This window comes from Electrona antarctica, assembly GCF_951216825.1.
Source record: "Electrona antarctica genome assembly, chromosome: 16".
Taxonomy (NCBI): domain Eukaryota; kingdom Metazoa; phylum Chordata; class Actinopteri; order Myctophiformes; family Myctophidae; genus Electrona; species Electrona antarctica.
In genome coordinates, this window is record NC_136797.1 from 11,174,413 (window position 1) to 11,197,551 (window position 23,139).

Below are 23,139 nucleotides of genomic sequence, written 5' to 3' on the forward strand. Positions count from 1 at the left end.
GGATTTCTTTCAAAATAGAAGCTCAGGGTGCCGGGAAGATAACAACCCCCCCCCTTCCGTTCCGGACAAAAAACGGGAGACATATTTTAGCTTGCTTACCTCGCTAAGATTACGATTACGAAGTCACTGATGATCGCTCGCTTCATATTTTGAACGAGAGGCATGTTGAAGTCAGAAATTAAGAGCTTAGTATATCCATCTGGTCAAAACCACGGAGAGCTCCTTAGATTACGCACGCCGAGCCTTTCTTTGTGAACGGTAAACAGGGAAGTGAACGACAACGCGCATGTGCGAAAGAGCAAGGAGTATGGTGCAGAAGGAGAGGCCAACTAAAAAGAAAAAGAAAATAAATTCAGAATATTTTTCTAAATGAAAATGTGCTAGGACGTGTTTCCTAGCAACCCATCGGTTCGATTAGTTATGACGTTCCCACACGTCCTACGGTCTAAATGGCATAACGGTCTGATTATTATTACTTTTTTAATATTTTTTTGGCTTTTTCAAAACTCATTAACACATTCCCTCCCGTTACTGTAGGCAGGATCGTATGGCCAGTGACAGGCAATTGGGCGAAAAACGCAGAAGAAGAGACCACGTCCGCCCGACCCGGAAGTGATGACGTGCGACGGATTAACTATCTTAACGCGATTAAAGTTTCGAGTTTTATAAGGTCCCAAAGATCGCAGCTTGTCTCATTTAGAGGAGAAAAAGGACTATTAAGCGTGCGTGTCGGATCGGGATGTACAGTAGGTGTTTCTACCATGCGAGACTGCGAGTACAAAAAAACTAAACTAAAATGTTTTAATGCTGGATTAATGCTTATTAATCAAATCTTGTGGCACTGTACCCCGCTGTCTCGTGTGCAGTAGCTATCCACGAGATTATCTCAGATTCGGTTAAGACCTGAGGCTGATGCCTTCTAAATCAGTAGTTCTCACAAAAAAAATGGTTGTGTCAATTTTGAACAGCCAACGCAAAAAAAATGAAGATCACACAGATGCTTTCCCGGTTTTAATGGGGTCAATGCACTGAACTGAACTGAACTGAACTGAAGTAAATTCCATGGCAACCAAGGCTGTCTTTGTGACTTCACTTCAGCACAAGCATTTTGACAATACATTGTCTTTGAGAAAAACCCATCTTTTCTCCCTGCATTATGGTTCCCCCTAGTTTCACTGAAACCACTATATTCACCTTGCTCTGCCCTGTGGTTTTAAAACCCTATGTTGTATTAAAACCCATTCTGGGCGGGAACTCCTTTTGGTGTTTTAAGCACTATGTTATACTTTAGCTATTGAAAAATGGCAGATCTACAAGCAAAATAGCAGACCTAAATATATTTTTGAAAAATCGTGAAAATGTGGCACAAATTTTTGAATATATATACTTTCAGTGCGAACATTTTTAACTCAAATCTTTGCTCCTGGGGGGGGGGGGGGGGGGGTGACCCTGGAACAACATATTTTCAGATGGGGGTCCGGCAGGCAAATACAGATAATTCTGGGGCTCCTTGACATGAAATATTTTGAGAATCACTGACACAGAAACATGAGGTTATTCAGAAAACAGCTGATGTGTCCTATCATATGGTACTTGTTGTGTCAGCCATGTGTATTTTGGCACATTTTATTATGCTTTACTGTGTTATTGTGAAGTGCACAGAGACCCCTTGGGGTGATGTCGCACTATGAATACAAATAAACTGAACTGACTCTGTGAACATGGATGGACTGCGCCCTGCACACTGTAAGTGGATAATGCCACTGACTCACTGACAGTCTAATCAGCCAAAGCTACTGTAACATCAGCATTTGCCTGGCTGGTGCTCCGGTCGGGAGCGGATGATATCGTTACGTCATGTTTTAGTAGTCATTGTTTTGTAGTCATCAGGCAGGAGCCATCAATCTGGAACTGACTTTTCCCTCAAACTGATTTTTTTCCCAATAAAAGCCGCAGGCTATACGAGAGAACGAGTCACGTTTTTTGTTGTTATTCTTCCCGGTTTGAGGGAAAGGAAGTCCCAGATTGATGCAAAACAATGACTACAACATGACGTGACGATATCATCCGCTCCCGAACCGGATCACATAGCAATTTGTGACCGTTTCTGACCAAGGCTAAGCCATTGATTTTTTTTTTCTTTTCGTTTTGTCATGTCATGTGAAAGCAGGGAATCGTAGCTTCAAATTGACATATTGGTTGTTCAGTTTGGAGATGTGGCTTATAGAGTAATGTCTTGCAGACAGCGAGTTGAGAAAACAGGCTTGAAAGGTTCACTTCTGTGAACATTACACCTAGTTACATGTTTAAGCATTAATTTCATATTTGCATGTCGATTTCAGCTCTGACACTTATTTCAGACATGCTCTAGTATATGAAGAGACTGCCTGTGCTATTAACTCATTTTGGATAAAAAACAAAAACAAACAAAAAAAAACTGTTTTTTCTCCTCTCCTGAACATGTAGTTAGTCTTGCCGCCATGACTTGTCTCTGTATCAAAAAGAGTCCCATTTTGTAACACAGACCAGGCTTTAATTCCTCCGAGGTGCAAAGCCTGGTGATGCGAGGTTAGCTGCTGCATGGTAGAGTAATCTCAAGACATAATACTGGGAACGCAGCGAACGCTGCACGATACTGGTTGATATGGATATGGGACACAAGCAAACCGACATAATTATACACACTTACTGTATACATGGAAACATTTGCCCTACTTATGCACATGCAGTATGCAAGAACAAGCACATGCAAGCACGCACGCACACACGCACGCACGCACGCACGCACGCACGCACGCACGCACGCACGCACGCACGCACGCACGCACGCACGCACGCACGCACGCCCACATCCACATCCACGCCCATGCCCACGCCCGACCGCCCACACACACACGCACGCACACACACACAGCCAGATGCCTATAAGTAAATGTACTGACTCAGTAGATTAGCAAAGCATTATAGCGAAGGCCAGGTCGTAATTATCACATGAAAACATGGTTATCTCTTCCTTTCACCTCCGCATAACCCCGACTGCTGCTGCATGTTGGGGAAAAAAACATAAAACATGCAGTAACGGCAACAGGTTACAACGATGCACCAAGCAGAAGACCTCCAAGAAAAGATATGAGACCAGTGTTGATTTCCTCGACTAAAACTATAAACGAAAAATGTTCGTCGACTATACCATTTTTCCGCTGACAAAAACGAAATAGAAACTAAATTAAAACTAAGCTATGATGACTAAAACTATAAGACTAAATATATATAGACAATTTCGTCGACAAATAAAAACTAGACTAAAATCATAGGAAGGGACTAGTGGACAAGAGATCCAGTATGAGTCATCTTACACTTGGTAGTTGGTTGGTTTGCATGCTGAAAATAGCCGGCTATTTTCGGCTATAAATCAGCCATTACGACGGCATAGATACATTTTAGTCGACTAAATCAACCGTAGATTTAGTCGACTAAAATCTCATGACATTTAGTCGACTAAAACTGGACTAACACTAAAAAATCACACCCGTGTGAACTTAGTGGTGCAACTCCCCTCTCCCCCTACCCCTCTCTCTCATTAGCAGGCAACAGTGCAGCACTATCTCTCTCTCTCTGTTTCTGGCACAACAGCGCCACTTTTGCCCCTACTGGTACTCATAGTCACATAGGTTAACACGGACGGACATTGCTGTTCCTTGGAGTGGTTGCACCACTCAAAAACATTCCAGGGGACTAAAATGTGACTAAAACTTAAATGAAAACTATTCAAAAGACTAGGACTAAAACTATAAAATAAAAATTTGCTGCCAAAAACAACTATGAGACGATAGAAGACAAAGAAGAGGCGAGAAGACGGAATAAAAGAAGAGAAGAGAAGAGAAGAGAAACGAAACGTGAGCGATAATAACACAGTGAACCACTAGTACAGAACATCACTGCTACTGAATGCTTGGCTGTCTCCGCATGCACGAGCGAGCAGTGGAGCACGGGTGTTTGCTCTACGATAATTACAAGTTACATGAAATGCCGACGTGTGCACGCTTTGTGTTGCTTTCGGTGACAGAGGGCAGAGAATGGGAGTGTATTATAGGGCATTAAGCCACTAGTCCACCTTGTTGGTACTAGTTGACTAGTTGATAAGAAAAAAATCACACCTGTGTGAACTGAGTGGTGCAACTCCCCTCTCCCCCTGCCCCCCCCCCTCTCTCTCTCTCTCTCTCTCTCTCTCTCTCTCTCTCTAGCAGGCAACAGTGCAGCACTATCTCTCTCTCTCTGTTTCTGGCACAACAACGCCACTTTTTCCCCTACTGGTACTCTAAACATAGTAACATAGTCCCATAGTCCCATAGACCCATAGTGACATTGCTGTTCCTTGGAGTGGTTGTACCACTCAAAATAAAGGGAGGGGAGGGGGGGGGGGGGGGGGGGGGGCTCCCCGATTTTGTAGGCCTCAAGATCAGGTAGATATATTATAGTTATAGTCACTAATGTACACAGTTTTTAAATGTACAAATATTTATTTCCAAAAAAAAAAATATATATTTTTTTTGAGTGGTGTAAACCACTCCTACGACTGGCTTTGTTAGTTTACGTGTCTGTCTGTGAGCATGGTTGCTACGGTCACCCAGTTCACCCAGGTGTGATTTCATTACGTCAGACATTACGTCAGACCACAGCTGATCAGTCTATATAAGACCTTACACCACTCAGTTCACACGGGTGTGATTGTTTACATAATAGGTAGTTAAACAACTAGTCGACTAGTAAACTAGGCAACTAGTAAAAATGACTAGAAGTGAAAGCCCTAGTGTATTACATACAGGCTACGCTACGGTATATACTCGGCATATGTGGGAGAATATTGTTGAAGTCTGCCGTTTATGTGTGTGTGTGTGTGTGTGCGCGTGCGTGCGTGCGTGCGTGCGTGCGTGTGTGTGTGTGTGTGCGCGCGCGCGCGTGTGCGTGTCTATGTGATGCTGTGCGAGTGAGCTTGTCTCGTCCACTTCCACCCCCTGCGAGGACAGCCAGTTGCTGCTGCCAGTCTTTCCTCTACTGTTCTGTTTCTCCCTGTGTGTCATTTCATATCTCTAATCCATCGCCTCGGCAGGATGCCATTCATGTGTCGTCTGTCCTTTTATTTTCAGTCTCTCCTTCCCTTTGCTTCCCTCTCTCTCTCTCCTTCCATATACGCTTGTAATACTCTCCCTCTTTCCTTTGAGATCAGATTCTAAAAATGTCGTTCTTCGATTTTTCAAAAATAGCAGACCTACAAGCTCGTAGCGCGCCACTCGGTGGCGCGCTATGAGCTTGTAGATCTGCTATTTTTCAATAGCTAAAGCATAACATAATACTGACACCAAAAGGGGTTCCCGCCCAAAATGGGTTAAGACAATCCTGTGTTTTAGACCAGTGGTTCCCAAAGTGGGGTCCCGGGGACCCCCCAGGGGTCCTTGAGGGAGTTCCATGCAGCTACGTGATAGTTTGGAACCAAATGGACCCTTATGGGTGTGTGTAACTCTGAGAGTGTACAAATGGAACCAAAATGGTTCCATTTGTACACTCTCTGAGTTAAATTAACAGTGATTTTACAATATAAATTGGGGGTCCCAGAGATAGAAATGCCATTAAACGGGGGTCGGTAGACTTTTGCATGTCAAACTGGGGGTCCTTGACATTAAACGGTTTGAGAATCTCTGCTAGAGCCGTGAAAATCTTCTCTTATAGGTGGTCTGCAGGCTAATTAGTGTCAATTTGGGGGTCCTTGACATGAAGAAGTTTGGGAACCACTGTTTTATAGACACGCCTTTCAACAGCTACTTTGTCTGGGTTAAATATATCACTTTGGTTAACAGATTGGTTGCCATCTCCACACCCACATGCATTTATTTTTGCCAATTTTACCCAGTTCCAGGTTTTCAGGAAGTCTCTGCCATCTGCCTGGAGAGTTTGGTCTATAATACAACTGTGATTTGTGGGCGAGGGTGGTTTGCAGTGTCTTTGAGTATAAGAATTCAGAATTACACTTTTCTGTTTCAAAGCCATGTTGATGTCATCATCATCATCAGATGGAATATAACATTTAACCCATTTTGGTGTTTTAAAGCATTATGTTATACTTTAGCTATTGAAAAATAGCAGATCTACAAGCTCATAGCGCGGCACCGAGTGCCGCGCTACGAGCTTGTAGGTCTGCTATTTTTGAAAAATCGTGAAAATGTGCCGCAAATCTTTGAATATATTCTTTCAGAGCGAACATTTTTAACTCAAATCTTTGCTTCTGGGGGGACAACATATTTTCAGATGGGGGTCGACAGCCAATTACATATATTTTTGGGGGCTTATCATGAGTACAGCACTCATGATAAGCCCTGTGTTTCCTCACAGTCACACTTGGCCTCCAATCCTAGATCAAGAATTACACTTCTACTCGGATCAATTTAAGGGGATGATGAGAATATAGTTAGACTGGCCTAAATATAGTTTAGGCCAGTCAATCTAAGATTTGACCCAGAAGAAATTGCAATAGACAATATACGTACAATACACACGAGGGGAGATATCTGCCTCTCTTCTCTATTGATGATCATAATACATAAGTACCTCAAACAGGTGCATCTGCTTCTACAGGTTATATTAAACAGATAGAGACATGAGCAATCCATCTAAACCAGTTATCTGTGAAGACTTCAACCTGACCTCTAAAGCTGAATGTAATTCTCTCCATAATAAATATACTATAGATTAAATCAGTCCATTCATTTATATTTGGTATAACATTTGTAAGCCACTTTTTTGTTAAGGCTTTTTTGGGATGCCCTCAGTAGATACTGATCCTGCTTTGCAAATTGAAGTCCTTCCAGATCTGCAAGATAAGGCAAAACATTTCTAATTTGAATTACGCTTTAAGTAGCATGTGACATGTTCAAATTATTCATGATTCTGAATCCATTTCCAAGCATTAGTTTTGCACGAAAAAAAACACTCCTTGGGGCTAAAAACGGCCATAGCCGTTTTCACAAAATGTGATGAGGTCATCACATTTGGGCACATTGGGCACAAGTGGCTATGGACAAATTTCGTCCATGTCGATGTCATCATCATCATCATCAGATGGAATATAACATTTAACCCATTTTGGGTTGTTTTAAAGCATTATGTTATACTTTAGCTATTGCTTGTAGGTCTGCTATTTTTGAAAAATCGTGAAAATGTGCCGCAAATCTTTGAATATATTCTTTCAGAGTTTTTAACTCAAATCTTTGCTTCTGGGGGGACTGTGGAAGAACATATTTTCAGATGGGGGTCGGCAGCCAATTACATATATTTTTGGGGGTCCTAGACATGAAAATGTTTGAGAACGACTGACATACAGTAGAAACATGAGGTTTTTCAGAAAACTGTGAGGATTTTGAAGACATTTGTAGAATCGTCCTCTTAACAGCCTGAGTCATCCTCGCTTGGCCTTGATTTTGTCCATCAACATTACATTACAACACCCGATCCAATCAAAGGACTCACATTTCATTGTACAGTACAGTAGAAGTACAGTATGCTGAACGCCACAATCATTCAGAATTCTTTTTTCTTTTTTTTTACTGGATCTGGTGGAAAAGATTTGATACCACTTAAACCCATTTAGACCTGATGCCGATTCTATAATAAAAAAAGTCTTCTAAATCCCAAAGGTTTTCTGAAAAACCTACATGTATGTTTCTATGTAAGTGGTTCTCAAACTATTTCAGGTCAAGGACCCCCAGAATGATATGTAATTGGCCACGGACCACAATCCCCCCCCCCCACCCAGAAGCAAAGATTTTAGTAAAAAAGTTCGCTCTACTCTGAAAAAATATATATTCAAAGATTTGCGCCACATTTTCACGATTTTTCAAAAATAGCAGATCTACAAGCTCGTAGCGCGGCACTCGGTGCCGCGCTACGAGCTTGTAGATAGATAGATAGACTGCTATTTTTCAATAGCTAAAGTATAACATAATGCTTTAACAACACCAAAAGGGGTTCCCAAATATCAGATCTATACAAGCTGCGTATATAGATCTGCTATTTTCGTACAACGACACCACCTATACGATGAAGTGTAAAATAGGCTTCATGAGGTTAACGTATTATTTTATTTCACATTTAATATTATGCAGTATATTATTTATGCACCTCATAAGCATGAGGTGGGGGATGACCCCATGCTGCTTATGAATTATGAGTTTTAATTTGTCAAAATGAGTTCACTTTATTCAAAGGAGAAGTCCATGCTAGAAGGTTTTCTTACCTTTATTCGTAGTTGTTACGTCCCCACCAAAGAGGTCCAGGTCTTATTTTGTGCAAAAGTACATTATTGGCTATTTCCCCTAATATAAGCCCTCAATGGAGGTTGGGTTTTTGTGATAATTCGCTTATTTCCATCGAAATAAGTAGTAAAGTCTGCCGCTTGGGATACTATTTACATTATGAATTGAGGATATATACAAACTAAAAATATTTGTGAGCGATGGAAATAAGCGAATTAGCACAACACCCCATTCAATTCAATGCAATTCAATTCAATTCATTGAGGGCTTATGGTAGGGGAAATAGCCAATAATGCGCTTTTGCACAAAATAACACCTGGACCTCTTTGGTGGGGACGTAACAACTACAAATAAAGGTAAGAAAGCCTTCTAGCATGGAATTCTGCCTTAAGTCAATAATGCCTGTTGGATAATATATATATAGCAACAGGCACTCTGGGTCAGCACTGTAGAAATCACTCCTTGAAAACTCTTACTGATTTTGGACAAACTCTGTAGGAGTCGTAGCAAAAGAAAAATGTGAAGAAATGCTTGTGAAGTAAAGTCGATAGAGAGCTGAATGCTGTGGTCATGAGTATATAGGGATGTCCCGATCACGTTCTTTTTTGCTCCCAATCCGATTCCGATCATTTTGAGCATCTGACGATACCGATTTTTCCCGATCCGATATTTTATAGAACACGTTTATGCCATATCACAATAGTACAATATCCCAAATCACAGACAATATCCAGTCTAATATCATGATATGGATATAATATTGATACTACGGGATGTCCAGATCACGTTTTTTGGCTCCCGAGCCGATTCCGATCATTTGAAAATGAGGTGATCGGCCCCGATTTCCGATCACCCGATCCGATGAACCCTATGAGTCACGACCAACAGTTCAAGAGTTATAAGCTAAATGGTTAAGCAGGCTGGTGCTGTATATGTATAGCATCACCTTGAACCCCTTTTGAGAGTTTGAGGTCGAGTGTCTTCCTTGGTCTATACTGGTGGCGTGGACAAACAGTTTGACACTGATCATCCAGATCACTCACACACGCACGCACGTACGTGTGTGTGTATGCACGCACACACACACACACACCGCACGCACACACACTTTTATCGCCCACCGGATCTTCCCGCAGAGCCGTCGCAGCGCGACGTGTTGTGAGCTTGTAGATCTGCCATTTTCGGCATGCGAAAGTGTACAATGACTTATACTGGATCTCTCTTGTCCACTATAGTCCCCTCCTAACATTCTAGTTTTTATTTGTTGACTTAATTGTCAATATATTGAGTCTTAGTTTTAGTCATCATAGCTTAGTTTTCATTTAGTTTGTCAGTGAAAAAGGGTATAGTCGACAAAAATTTTTTGTCACAGTTTTAGTCAACAAAATTAACACCGGTGTATAGGGACCTCAAAATAAAATACACAAGAAGTCACAAATGTACACTAGTATGAATATTACAAGGCGCTTCATACTCTTATGCACACTCAGACTTAGTGAATTGTGGCTTACATTGCATACAAGTTTTATGTATGCATATCATATGCTGTAGCAGTGGCCATTGGGGCTACAGTGGAGACCATGCCCTGAAGACAGGCAGGTTCACAGCACTTGCTCATAGGGCAAGCTGCATGACATGCTGGTTTATGCATAATTAAACACCCGCGCACGCATGCACGCACACGCGCGCGCGTGCACACACACGCAACACACAACAATTTGCAATCGAAATGCATGCATGTGTGCACACATGCACATACGGTACCGACAGATGTTTGTTTGAATTAGTCGTGACTGAGGACATCAACAATTTGGGACGTGATTTTATGCCATTTAAAAGTTTTAAAAGCAGATCTACAAGCCCACAATGTGGCACACTGCAACATGCTGTGCACTCGGGTATAACTCCAATCTCTAAACCACTAAACCACATGCCCTGAATCTTTTTATAACTCCCAGAATCAATTTATTAAACCATGAAACAACTATTTATTTTTTGTCTTTGTTACGTCCAGGAAAAACTGTCCTCACAAATATCTGTTTCTAAAATTCTATTACACTTCTGGAATTACGAACGCACACACACACACACACACACACACACACACACACACACACACACACACACACACACACACACACACACACACACACACACACACACACACACACACACACACACACACACACACACACACACACACACACAGAGAGGGGCTGAATAATACGGGAAGGATGTTGAGCTCTGGCCTTCCTGACAAGCTGACACTGTTCGCCGTCTCCTTGTCTGCACCCGTTCACTTCGTCTCACTCCGAAAATGCTCCATTTAGACTGTACGCCGTACGGCAGTTTGTTGCCGGCAGGAAATAGATCTATATTGGCTCACCGCGTCCAGGCGTCGCGTCAGAGACCTCACTCTATACGGAATGAGCTTCAATTTTGTAATCAGTCGTTGAGACGAGGGCAGCTGACCGCTAATGCGAAATGGTGCGTGCGTGCGTGCGTGTGCGTGCGTGCGTGCGTGCGTGCGTGCGTGCGTGCGTGCGTGCGTGCGTGCGTGCGTATTGTATTACTATAATCCATTTAGGACTGACACCAGATTCTACAAAATAATGCCTTCTAAATCATGACAGTTTTCTGAAAAACCCCATGTTTCTATGTCAGTGGTTGGTTTTCAAACTATTTCATTTCAAGGACCCCCTAAAATTTAATGTAATTGGCCGCCGACCCCCATCCGAAAATATGTTGTTCCAGCGACCCCCCCCCCCCCAGAAGCAAAGATTTGAGTTAAAAACGTTCGCTCAAAGATTTTTCAAAAATAGCAGATCTACAAGCTCGTAGCGCCGCACCGAGTGCCGCGCTACGAGCTTGTAGATCTGCTATTTTTCAATAGCTAAAGTATAACACAATGCTTAAAACACCAAAAGGAGGTTCCCTTCCCGTCCTGAATGATTAAATAGATTATGAGGACAATTTTCCTGGTCCCCACAAAATAATGATTCGGGGAGTGAGGTTTAAAAATTGAAAAAGATATTGTGTTTTATAGGGATAGGATTAAAGTTTATGTTAACGCCAGGGTTTAGTGTTCGAGTTTTGCCTGATCTAGTTACGTGCCGCTGTCGTACACTGAAAATAACAGGTCCTCAGAAGTATATAGTACTGTGTGTATGCGTGCGTGACTGCGTGTGTGTGTGTGTGTGTGCACGCGTGTGTGTGTGCTGTAAAAAGCAGTGCATGTACCGAGGGGGAGGGGAGGAGAGCAGCGTGGAGGAAGGGATGCATGACAGTGGTGACAGTTTAACATGATCATTGAGCAGACATGTTCCTCTCTCACACTCACACACACACACACACACACACACACACACACACCCCCACACACACACACACACACACACACACACACACACACACACACACACACACACACACACACACACACACACACACACACACACACACACACACACACACACACACACACACACACACACACACACACACACACACACACACACGCTCCATTTATTTTACAGCCCGACCCATACCAGCTCTTTGCGTCCGATGCACATGCCGACACATTTTGAAGAGTCCTATACCTAGACCACCGATTAATCGCAATGTCTTGACCTATTATTTTGTCAAGTAAAATCAGTGAAATCAATTTGAGAAAAAAAAACATTATGAACTTATAAGCAAAGACAAAAACAAACAAAATAACACAAATAACAATTGTAAACGCTATTCAAAAACGTAACCTATACAAGCTTTATGACGTGTTGAGAGCTCGTGTGTGTTGGGTGGGAGGAGGGGGAGGGGGGGTGGGTGTAAAGGACTGATCTCTCAGGGGACCGAGTGTGCTCTGAGGGTCACAGAAGAAGTCACCATGGGAACCCAAGGCTCCACCCACAGTATACTACTACTATATTTGACAGTCAAGACAGACAGAGTGTGAGTGTGAGTGAGTGAGTGAGTGAGTGAGTGAGTGAGTGAGTGAGTGAGTGAGTGAGTGAGTGAGTGAGTGAGTGAGTGAGAGAGAGAGAGAGAGAGATAGAGAGTGTGTGTGTGTGTGTGTGTGTGTGTGTGTGTGTGTGTGTGTGTGTGTGTGTGTGTGTGTGTGTGTGTGTGTGTGTGTGTGTGTGTGTGTGTGTGTGTGTGTGTGTGTGTGTGTGAACATGCGAGTTTGCATGCGTGCAATCTCAATGGCATCCTCATGTAAGTTTTTATAGTCTTAGAATCACATCTATTCATCAAATGCCTTTCATTCATTCCAAAGTTGTGTGCACCAAAAAAAAACGTTTGATCTACATACATACAAGCTCACAACACGCCACAGCAAATCAGCCATGAGTAAAGTACTGGTTTACAGACGAAAAACTTTCTTTTTTCACTGACGAAAACTGAATGGAAACTACAGGAAAACTAAGCTATGATAACTAAAACTAAGACTAAATACAGTGACGATTTCATCAACAAATAAAAACTACTGGTGGACAAGAGGATCCAGTATAAGTCATTTTACACTTGGTTGCATGCTGAAAATAGCAGATCTACAAGCTCACAACAGATAGATCGGCTATTTTCAGCAAGTGAAGAAAAAAAAAACAGTCATTACGACGACATCAAGGCCCGCCTGAACACATTTTGCTCGACTAAATCAACTGTAGATTTAGTCGACTAAAATCGTATGATATTTAGTCGACTAAAACTAGACTAACACTAAAACATTCCAGGTGACTAAAATGTGACTAAAACTAAATGAAAACTATTCAAGAGACTATGACTAAAGCTAATATTTTAATTTGCTGCCAAAGACAACACTGCTGGTTTACAGGTCTGTTTTCTTTTCTTTTTTTTGTCAGGGCCCACTTGAAAACCTTCAACGTGTTTGCGGCCCACCGATCTGACCACTTAACACTAAGTGGACAGATGGGCTTTATTTTATGATAAATCAATTGATTGTGTTCCGGCTCGGATCAATGGAAACAAACAAAGTAGCATCTATAGGCTACTTTAAGTGCATACAAGAGCAAGTTCTTTGTCTGTGAAAATCATATAGCACTGACGAAGGTCCTAGGACCGAAACGTTTGCTTTTTAATTGCACTTTGAGCACAGAGCACTTTATGAGCATGATAAAATAAAGAAAAAATATTTTCTTAAGTCTCAGTTTAAGGAGTTTTACTTCTATTTTCTATAGTCTTTTTCTGTCAAAGTTTCCCTTAAGTGCATATTTACCATTATCACAGTGAAAACTCAGCAATGACAAAATAACACCTTGTGTTCTTTTTACATGAATGCACCCTGCATGTAAACCCATTACAACCGGGAAAGCATCGGTGTGTGTCATTTTTTATTTTAGCGTGAATTGGCCATTCAAAAATAGCAGATCTACAAGCTTACAGCGCGTCACTGTCTTTGTGCCACTACGCTGCAAGCTGGTCTGCTATATATTTGAAACATCTCGAAAGTGTGAGAACTATGCATTCCGTAGAGCAGGGGTTCTCAACGTTTTTGGCCGGGGGACCCCCTGAAATGCTTTGGCAATGTCTCGGGACCCCCGCCCCGCACCGCCCCCTCCCGACCTCCAATATAAATGGACTGCTACAATAACCTTAATAATAGAGACAATACACCATAAATAAATACTGAAACCAGATATAATCATTAGGGAAGGTGTATGCATGTACTATGTGTACTATATGTAAACTCTTCATTTCCACTTTCCAGCCATTCAGTTGCAAAAAAAGAAAAACACTTTTTTTTTTTTTTTATAATTTGGGGACCCCCCAAAATAATTTGGCGACCCCCCCCGAGGGGTCGCGACCCACGGGTTCAAAACCCCTGCCGTAGAGAATCAACCACAGGTCCTAAAATGTTTTACAGTATTATATTTTTTTAAATCATTCATGTTCTGCCAATTATTTGGGGCCCCACTTTGCAATATCCTCACGGCCCTGCAGCAGTGGGCCCCGGGGGCCCCACAGGTTGAGAATCCCTAAACTGTGGCTGGGAGGATGCATCTCAAGTGCTCCAAAAACCAGTCACTGTGACAGCTTGTTCAGGACAGCAAGAGCAGGGCTTTTAGAGACGGATGGTAGCATATATTGAAAAAAGAAAAGAAAATAAAAACCGGGCAAAAATGTTACAGCTGCAAATCACTGAAGCTTCCAACGTTAAGCCCAGTTTATACGTTGTCATACATGCTACGTCAGGTTTTGCCAATAGGCCTATCTCACAGCCCCCTTTCCACGCCCCCTTCCGGTAGATAGTGGTGTCATTTAACATTAGCATTTACACGTTTTTTTCTCTGGAGAATCTAAGTACATTTCCTAATGTAAAAATGTGACAGACCAATATTATTATGAAGCAAACAAGATGGTAAATCAGCTCGAACAGATAGAACAAACCTTACCTTGAGAAAACAAAAGTTGTAGACTTCTTAAATTACCTCTGTTAACATGTAGTGTCTATGGAGTGACGTCACGCTATCACCACTAACGCGGTTAGTGGTGATAATCTGTCTGGCAACAAGATCATACGACTGGTTCAGTGTCTAGCATGATTCTACATTAACCCATTTAGACCTGAGATCGATTCTACAAAATGTCTTCTAAATCCTGAGAGTTTTCTGAAAAACCCTATGTTTCTATGACAGTGGTTCTCAAACTATTTCATGTCAAGGACCCCAAAAATTAAAGAGTATATGTGTATGTAATTGGCGGCCGACCACCCCATCTGAAAATATGTTGTTCCAGGGACCCCTTCACTCTGAAAGAATAAATATTCAAAGATTTGCGCCACATTTTCACAATTTTGTGCCTATAGTACAGACGAATGGTGCATCTTGCAGCATTTGAGTTTCAAACTAACCCAAAAGTAAAGGTCAAGGTTAAAATCCTACCATTTGTCACATACATTGCTGTATATGCGAGATCTGTTCTCTGCATTTGACCCATCCATCTCTTGGAGCGGTGAGCCGCGCTCAGGCCCATTGATGCTGAGTGCCAAGCAGGGAGGCGTTGGGTCCCATTCTTACAGTCTTTGGTATGACCCGGCCGGGGGATCGAACCCCCGACCTCCCAGTTTCAGGGCGGACACTCTAACCCAGGGGTGGGCAACTGGCGGCCCGGGGGCCACATGCGGCCCCCACCTTCACTTAATGTGGCCCTCAGGTTAATGTCAGAATACTGATATATTATTGGCTTCAGCTGTTACAATTCCACAACATGCAAACATGACCCGCTTTAATTACTTCAGTCTAAATTAGTAGCTCAATGTTCAACACAAGTATAATTAAAGGCATTTGAAATTACATAAAAATTTTCATTTTCAGGATTCCATTCAAAAATAGCAATAATTTTAGATTTCAATTCGAATATAGCAAAAATAGCCGATCTACAAGCTCAAAACGCGTCGCAGCGCGACGCATTTTGAGCTTGTAGATCGGCTATTTTTGCTACGACAGTAATATATGGCCCTAGGGAGTGAGTGTGGAAATATAGTGGCCCTCTCCATCGTCAAAGTTGCCCACCCCTGTTCTAACCACAAGGCCACTGGGCTGGTCGAAAGTAGAGTTCAGGATAAAGGGCCAAACCAGGCTGGCAAGGCATGTTTAGTCCATTGAATACTACTCAAGCGATTACTTGACATTACTGAGGACCCTTTTCCACAAGATTTCCATAGGAAGCCATTTGATTATATTGATTTCAGTGCAGCATGAATATCTACTTCAACGCAGTGACCTTTATAGTGCAGTGGACCATAGTTATGTTATTTGGAATGATACGAATTATCTACGATTTCTCAAATGAGGTATAGCACAAAACAGGACCACGGTGGAAATGAGCTCTTAATTGTCTCGCGCTATCGAGCTTGAGGAATGAGGGACGCCATTCAAAGTAATAGGGCGACGGAGAAGAACCGTGCGTCCGCGTCCATTGAGGTCAATGGAGAAGTGGTGCCATGATCCATTCGGTTCCTCAAGCTATAGTGATTTATCCTGGTTTTGACAGATAATGTACAAATATACGTTTAATATTCATATATGCCTTTTGTCAATAAAGATGCCATAATCAATCAATGAATCAATCAATGAATCAAATCTAAACACTTTGTGCCAAAACAGCAATATTGCTCCTCGTACCAATATTGGTCACGGTTATACAGACAGGAAGTGTCCTTATGTATTTACAGTAGCATCACATAAGTCAAAGTCAAAGTCATACGATTTGTCACACACGTTACCGCAGTGAAATTTGTTCTCCGCATTTGACCCATCTCTGGGAGCGGTGAGCCGCAGCCAAGGAGCGGTGAGCGGTGAGGAGCTGCAGCGTGCGCCGCGCTCGGGAATCATTTGATTAGTAGATTTGACCCCCAATCCAACCCTTTGATGCTGAGTGCCAAGCAGGGAGGCATTGGGTCCCATTTTTACAGTCTTTGGTATGACCCGGCCGGGGATCGAACCCCGACCTCCCAGTTTCAGGGCGGACACTCTAACCACAAGGCCACTGTCTGGTACATAATTTCCACATACATAATTTCCATATAACTTACAGTAGTGCTTTTCAACCCATTTCATATCAAAGCCCATTATTTATTTGGCATTTGAGCCACGGACCACCATTGGTCAATGGTAAATGGTGCATTTATATACCGCCTTTATCCAAGGCGCTTTATATAGATTGTGCATTACATTCACCCAGTCACACACACACACACACACACACACATTCATACACCGATGGCGGCGGAAACCATGCAAGGCACAAACCAGCACATCAGGAGCAATTTGGGGTTCAGTGTCTTGCTCAAGGACACTTCGACACTAACTCTGGGGGAGCCCGGGTTCGAACCATTTGATGACATTTTGCATCGCAGACCCAAAACTTAATAAGATTTGGTCCACAATTCCATGTTGTTTGGCAAACGATCAAAATATCAATTATTCTACCGAGTGCCGCGCTACGAGCTTGTAGGTCTGCTATTTTTGAAAAATCGTGAAAATGGGGTGCACATCTTTGAATATATATTCTTTCAGAGCGAACAATTTTAACTCAAATCTTTGCTTCTGGGGGCGTCCCCTGGAACAACATATTTTCAGATGAGGGTCGGTGGCCAATTATATATTTTTGGGGGTCCTTGACATGAAAATGTTTGAGAACGACTGACATAGAAACATAGGGTTTTTCAGAAAACTGTCAGGATTTAGAAGACATTTGTAGAATCGTCCTGCAGGTCTAAATGGGTTAAAGAACTATAAGTGGTCCAGTTGGGTTGGACCACTTGGTTGAAAACCACTGACTTTACAGGAAGCAGTCATTCACTCGACAGGCCACATTTCCTTGGCCAGTGGAGTATATATACTCCCAGTGGAGTATATATACTCCCAGTGGAGTATATATACCCTCCTGTCTTGACGACACGCTGCGCGAACACGTGCTCTGCCAAGACCATTCTTCATGTTTATTGCATGAACAGATTTAGTGTCATGTCAAATAAAGTCTGTTTAGTTTGCCTTTGACCCCCCCCCCCCCCCCCCTGCATGGGGACGAAGAGAGAGAGAGAGAGAGAGAGAGAGAGAGAGAGACCTATCTGTATGGATAGCAGTTTGGTGACAGCTGCTGTGGCTCGGGAACCATGCTGCGTTCACACACAGCACGCAGTCTGTCACACAAACTACTCCCATCTCAGTTCCACATGTGTGTATGTATAGTTGACATGCATACATATACACACACACACACACACACACACACACACACACACACACACACACACACACACACACACACACACACACACACACACACACACACAGTGAGTGAGTGAGTCAGAGAGAGAGAGAACACACACGCACGCACGCAGGCGCACAGTCACACACACACGTGTATGTACTGTACTGTATGTAACATATATGGAATATATATTTAGTCAAGGAGTATACATACACCATTTTCAATGTACTCTCTCTACTATACTGCATGGTATGAAGCTGGAGAATTGAATACTTGTAATACTTTGGCTACTGTGCTTCCATCATGGCAAGCACAAACAGTATGGCGCTGTCCTTGGTGATGAACGGGGAAATCTGTCAGTAGCCTATACTCCTGCAACTGTGTGTCTCAGCTGCGAGTTCCATACACGCATCGCTACCATGGACAGCTCCTGACAACTCCTTAACTTATAGCCTACAGTAGATGATGCACATCGGGTACAGTATCAAACAGAAACAGCTGTAGACTAAAAAGACATGTACAAATAGCCAAGCTTGCGATTAACTATTACAGGAATAATTCAGAAAAGTTGACACGGAAAGCCAGCGAAATGTATAAAGCAAGATTGCTTCGAAATAGCCAAAACTGCAAAAAACATTAAAGAACTGCAATTCTCAAAGCAAGTTATGTGTTCGAATCAAATCAACAAACATAACAACAACAAACACAACAGTGAAATCAAAGAGTTTTTGTGGTCGCTTACCTTCAGAGATAATATGAAGTTCCTATAGAGTCACATCAACGGTTTCCCCCTTTAAAAAAAAGATCAGTCGACAAGTCTAAATAAGCCCAAAACGTCGGAAAAACGGACTGATCCTTGACAGCCTAAAACATTAAAGCTGTTGATATGCGACTCCATATACAAGAGGATGTGGCTTTGTTAACAGATGGGTCCCCCCCCCCCCCTTTCCTCCGCCTTCTTCGTGTTAATGTAATTTACCCGGAAAGATTACGCGGTCCAGTAAGAGAGATGTTTTGAATATTCTTCTTGTCTTGTTTTCCCTCCTGCACTTTTCTCAGTCCGTGCACCTTCACATTGTCATTGACAAACGTCCAATAAAATGTAAGATCAGCCGCAGTTGACACCGACTCTTCTTCTCATGATCAAGAGATACATATATATATATATATATATATATATATAAGGCTGCTATTCAAAAGCCAATAGCCTATAGGGGATATAATGACGACAACCGTGGTGGTCCAAATATGTTTTTTGTTTTTTTTACACAGTCACTGCTCCATATCATTATACATCGGGGTGCCGAGTTGTTCTTTGATTTGTATGGCTTTATATACGGACGGAGGCTGGCAAAAACGGCACTGTATATATACCAGTATAAATCAAACAGTCCATGTTGTATACACGAGCAGCATGTGTGATGGAGGAGACGGACGTAGAGAGAGAAAATCGCGACAGCTGGCCAATATTAGACGATCGGGATGTAAAGATTTCCTTCAGCTGGCTCGGCTCGGCTCCGTTTCCGTATTTAAAGGCAACCCTTTGCCTCCTGTTTTTCTCCAGTCTCCACACTATATACCGCCGGCCGCGTGTCTATATTTGCTTTATCAAAATGATTTATTTGGTCAAGTCTCTTCGAGGCTGCGTTATTATATTCCAAGTCCAAGAAAAGAGGCTGCTATGGCTCGGTCTACTCGGCGACTGTCTGACTGTGACTGACCCTCTCTCTCTCCGCCGGGGGAAAAGACGTAAATTCCGCTGATTCCCTCCACAGACCGACAGGCGACAGCAGTATAGTGGAGAGAGAGAAATACGGAGGCGGTGATCCACAGCCCTGTGTCTTCTCCTCGCAGGCCCCACGATGTGAATGCAGCCCTGGGAGTGTATGCTGTGCAAGGCAGGGGGGGGGAGCTTTAGTCACTAGGATGATTGGCCACAGAGCCTGCATTGGTGGTATGGATGGATGGATGAGACCGAGAGTAGATAAAAGGAACAAAACAAATAAAAACCAAACCATTTTAAGAGAAACCTATGGAAATCTGGTAACTAAATCGTTATAAAGAAATGTCTTCACCAATGTGTTTCTAAAGGTGTCTAATAACATGTACTAAAAGTTTGAAATTCAACTCCCGTGGGAAATTTGAGTTATTAGCATAATTATGTGACCATACCATTAACATCCTATATAAGGCACCAAAGCATGTGACATATGAAACTAGGGGGTTTTCATGATTCTGAATCCATTCCAAGCATTAGTTTTGCACAAAAAACACTCCTTGGGAGGAAAACAGCCATAGCCGTCATCACAAATGTTAAGTGGATGGCCGAATTAAGCCCAATGAGTGTTTTTTGTGCAAAACTAATGCTTGGAATGGATTCAGAATCATGAAAAACCCCTAGTTTCATATGCCACATGCTACTTAAAGAATGATGACATTTTGACTTATTATGCTTATAACTCAAACTTTTACGTTATTAGAAACCTTTAGAAACACATTGGTGAAGACATTTCTTGGTAACGATTTAGTTCCCAGATTGGTCAAATACCTGATAAAATGCCCTTACTGGCTGGGCTAGTAAATGGACTAGACTGACTAATTGACGTTTCCAATACAGACTAGTGCTATGATGCTTGACCAAACCAAAACTAAACTTGAACTATAAAAGGTGCACAAACTGCACATCTCCGCCTGGCTGGGTTGCCTACCCATGCAGGGCTGCTCAAGTCATGGGTTGCAGCCATCATGACCCCACTGAAGCTGAGCTATGGGTTAAATACATTGGGAAATACTAATGACGCCGATTGGTATCCAGTGCTTCACCAAGATTAGTCTGCGCACAGACACACAGACACACACACACGCGCACGCACGCACACAGGAATGAAAACATAATCACCTCACAGCCTGACGGAGATAACAAATAGGCCTATTTAATGGCTCCCGGTTAAGTTCTGCATAAACTACAAACTGCTCCTCCTCACCTACAAATCCCTCCATGCCCCACAGTATTTGACAGACCTCCTCAAGGACTACACCCCTGAGCGGAACCTGAGGACTTCTGACATGGAACTCCTCACCATCCGTCACGCAAAAAGGCGGACCCTCAGCGATAGAGCCTTCTATGTGGCAGCCCCTGCCCTCTGGAACTCTCTCCCCTTGGAGATTCGCCAGACTCCTACATTGGACCCTTTCAAGTCTGCACTGAAGAGACATTTGTTCACTCTGGCTTTTGGCAACTAGTTTGTTTGTTTTGTTTTTTGTTTTGTAAAGCGTCCTTGGGTTTCTTGAAAGGCGCTATATAAATCCAAGTTATTATTATTATTATTAATGTCCTGCCTGAAGAAAAGAACTTCACAATCACAACAACTAAACGTCAGACACACGTACATAGTAGGCTTGGGTAAAAAGAAGAACTTGCAGGCAAAATTCTTGAGGGGTAGAATGAACCTCACAGGAAGCCTTTTAACCCGGAGCACGGATTAGTTTTAATCCATGTCGGGAGCCACGGTGAGTTTTAACCCGCAGCAGCACGGGTGATTTTTAACCCGCAGCCTGACTGATGGTGTCATGTATGCAGTCAGTCCTCTCCATCCTTCTCTATGGAGCAGAAACCTGGCCTCTCAATAAGACTCTGGCTGCCAGAATTGATGGCTTTGACAGTAGAGCTTTGCGAACAATAGAGGGGATAAAATGGCAAGACAGGGTCTCCAACAGCACACTGCGGGAACGAACCCAAAAGCCTCCTGCGTCCCAACTGGCAGCACAGCGACGGATGCGCTGGTATGGCCATGCCAAAAGACTCCCCCCTGAACACCCCACTCACGCTATCCTCCACTTTGATCCAAAATCTGCTGGCTGGAAACGCCCCCGCGGCGCTCCCCGCACCCGTTGGATAGATGCCGTCTCCAGGGACTTACACCAACTGGGCCTGTCGCTGACTGAAGCTGAGCCCCTAGCACTGGACCGACCCAAATGGAGAAGATTGGTGAAACTGATTGGCTCTACGCATGGCGACGCCTCCGCCGCCGAGCAAGAGACCTGATGATGATGACCCCAGGGTCACGTAGGTTTTTCCACAGGACACACACACAGGACACACACACACAGTATCTATAATATTAACGGCGTGGCTTCCATATGGATCTCAGATCCTTTTGTAGCCAGTCCGTAATGTCAGTCATATATGAATCATATAAAATATTTCAAGTGTGCCAAGAAAATGCATGGAAGTACTTATTTGGCCTACTGGCATGCATTTAGCAGACGCTATACTTAACTGGCAATGTGCACACGAAAACAGAGAGACAGATCCATTTCACCATTTGCACACCAAGGGATTTTCCTTCTTGGTTTATACGGGGAACGTTTCGATGAATTGAGTACGAAGGAAGGACCCCAATGGAAACAAGCCAATAGGCTTTCCTCTTTAGCAGACCTCGTACTGAACTGTACTTTCCTGTGCTCTTTTTTGCAACCTGTTAACCCATTTAGACCTGAGGCCGATTAAAAAAAGACCCGACAGTTTTCTGAAGAACCCGTGTTTCTATGTTTTTCACGTGTTTCACCTGTGTGAACTGAGTGGTGCAACTCCCCTCTCCCATCTCCCTTACCTCTCTCTCTCTCTCTCTCTCTCTCTCATTAGCAGGCAACAGTGCAGCACTATCTCTCTCTCTCTGTTTCTGGCACAACAGCGCCACCTTTGCCCCTACTGGTAATCATAGTCACACATACATACACATACATATAGTCACATAGGTTAACACATAGGTTAACACGGACATTGCTGTTCCTTGGAGTGGTTGTACCACTCAAAAATAGCAGACCACTCGGTGCCGCGCTACGAGTTTGTAGATCTGCTATTTTTGAATAGCTAAAGTGTAACATAATGCTAAAAAGGGGTTCCCGCCCAGAATGGGTAAAAGGTATTCAATCAATAAATCATTCAAACGTGCACACCGATTGCTTCAGTCAGTGGTTTGGGTGATTACACAGACAGAAAAACACAGACAGACCATCAGGCCCCATTTACACTGGCAGACAAATCTATAGCCTGAATCAGATCTGTGCCACGTCGAGATTGAAATCCGATTGGTTT

At 42.9% G+C, this 23,139-nt stretch overlaps 1 protein-coding gene across 1 annotated transcript in view; it reads right to left on the reverse strand.

Annotated features, from left to right (window-relative positions):
• The window catches only part of LOC306939555 (protein FAM163B-like), a 50,609-nt gene extending 30,893 nt beyond the window's left edge, over positions 1 to 19,716 (reverse strand). The window contains exon 1 of the mRNA XM_079524147.1: positions 18,784 to 19,716. The gene's annotated coding sequence lies outside the window, so the exon portion shown is untranslated. The remainder of the gene's footprint in view (positions 1 to 18,783) is intronic.
• Positions 19,717 to 23,139: the final 3,423 nt, after the last annotated feature.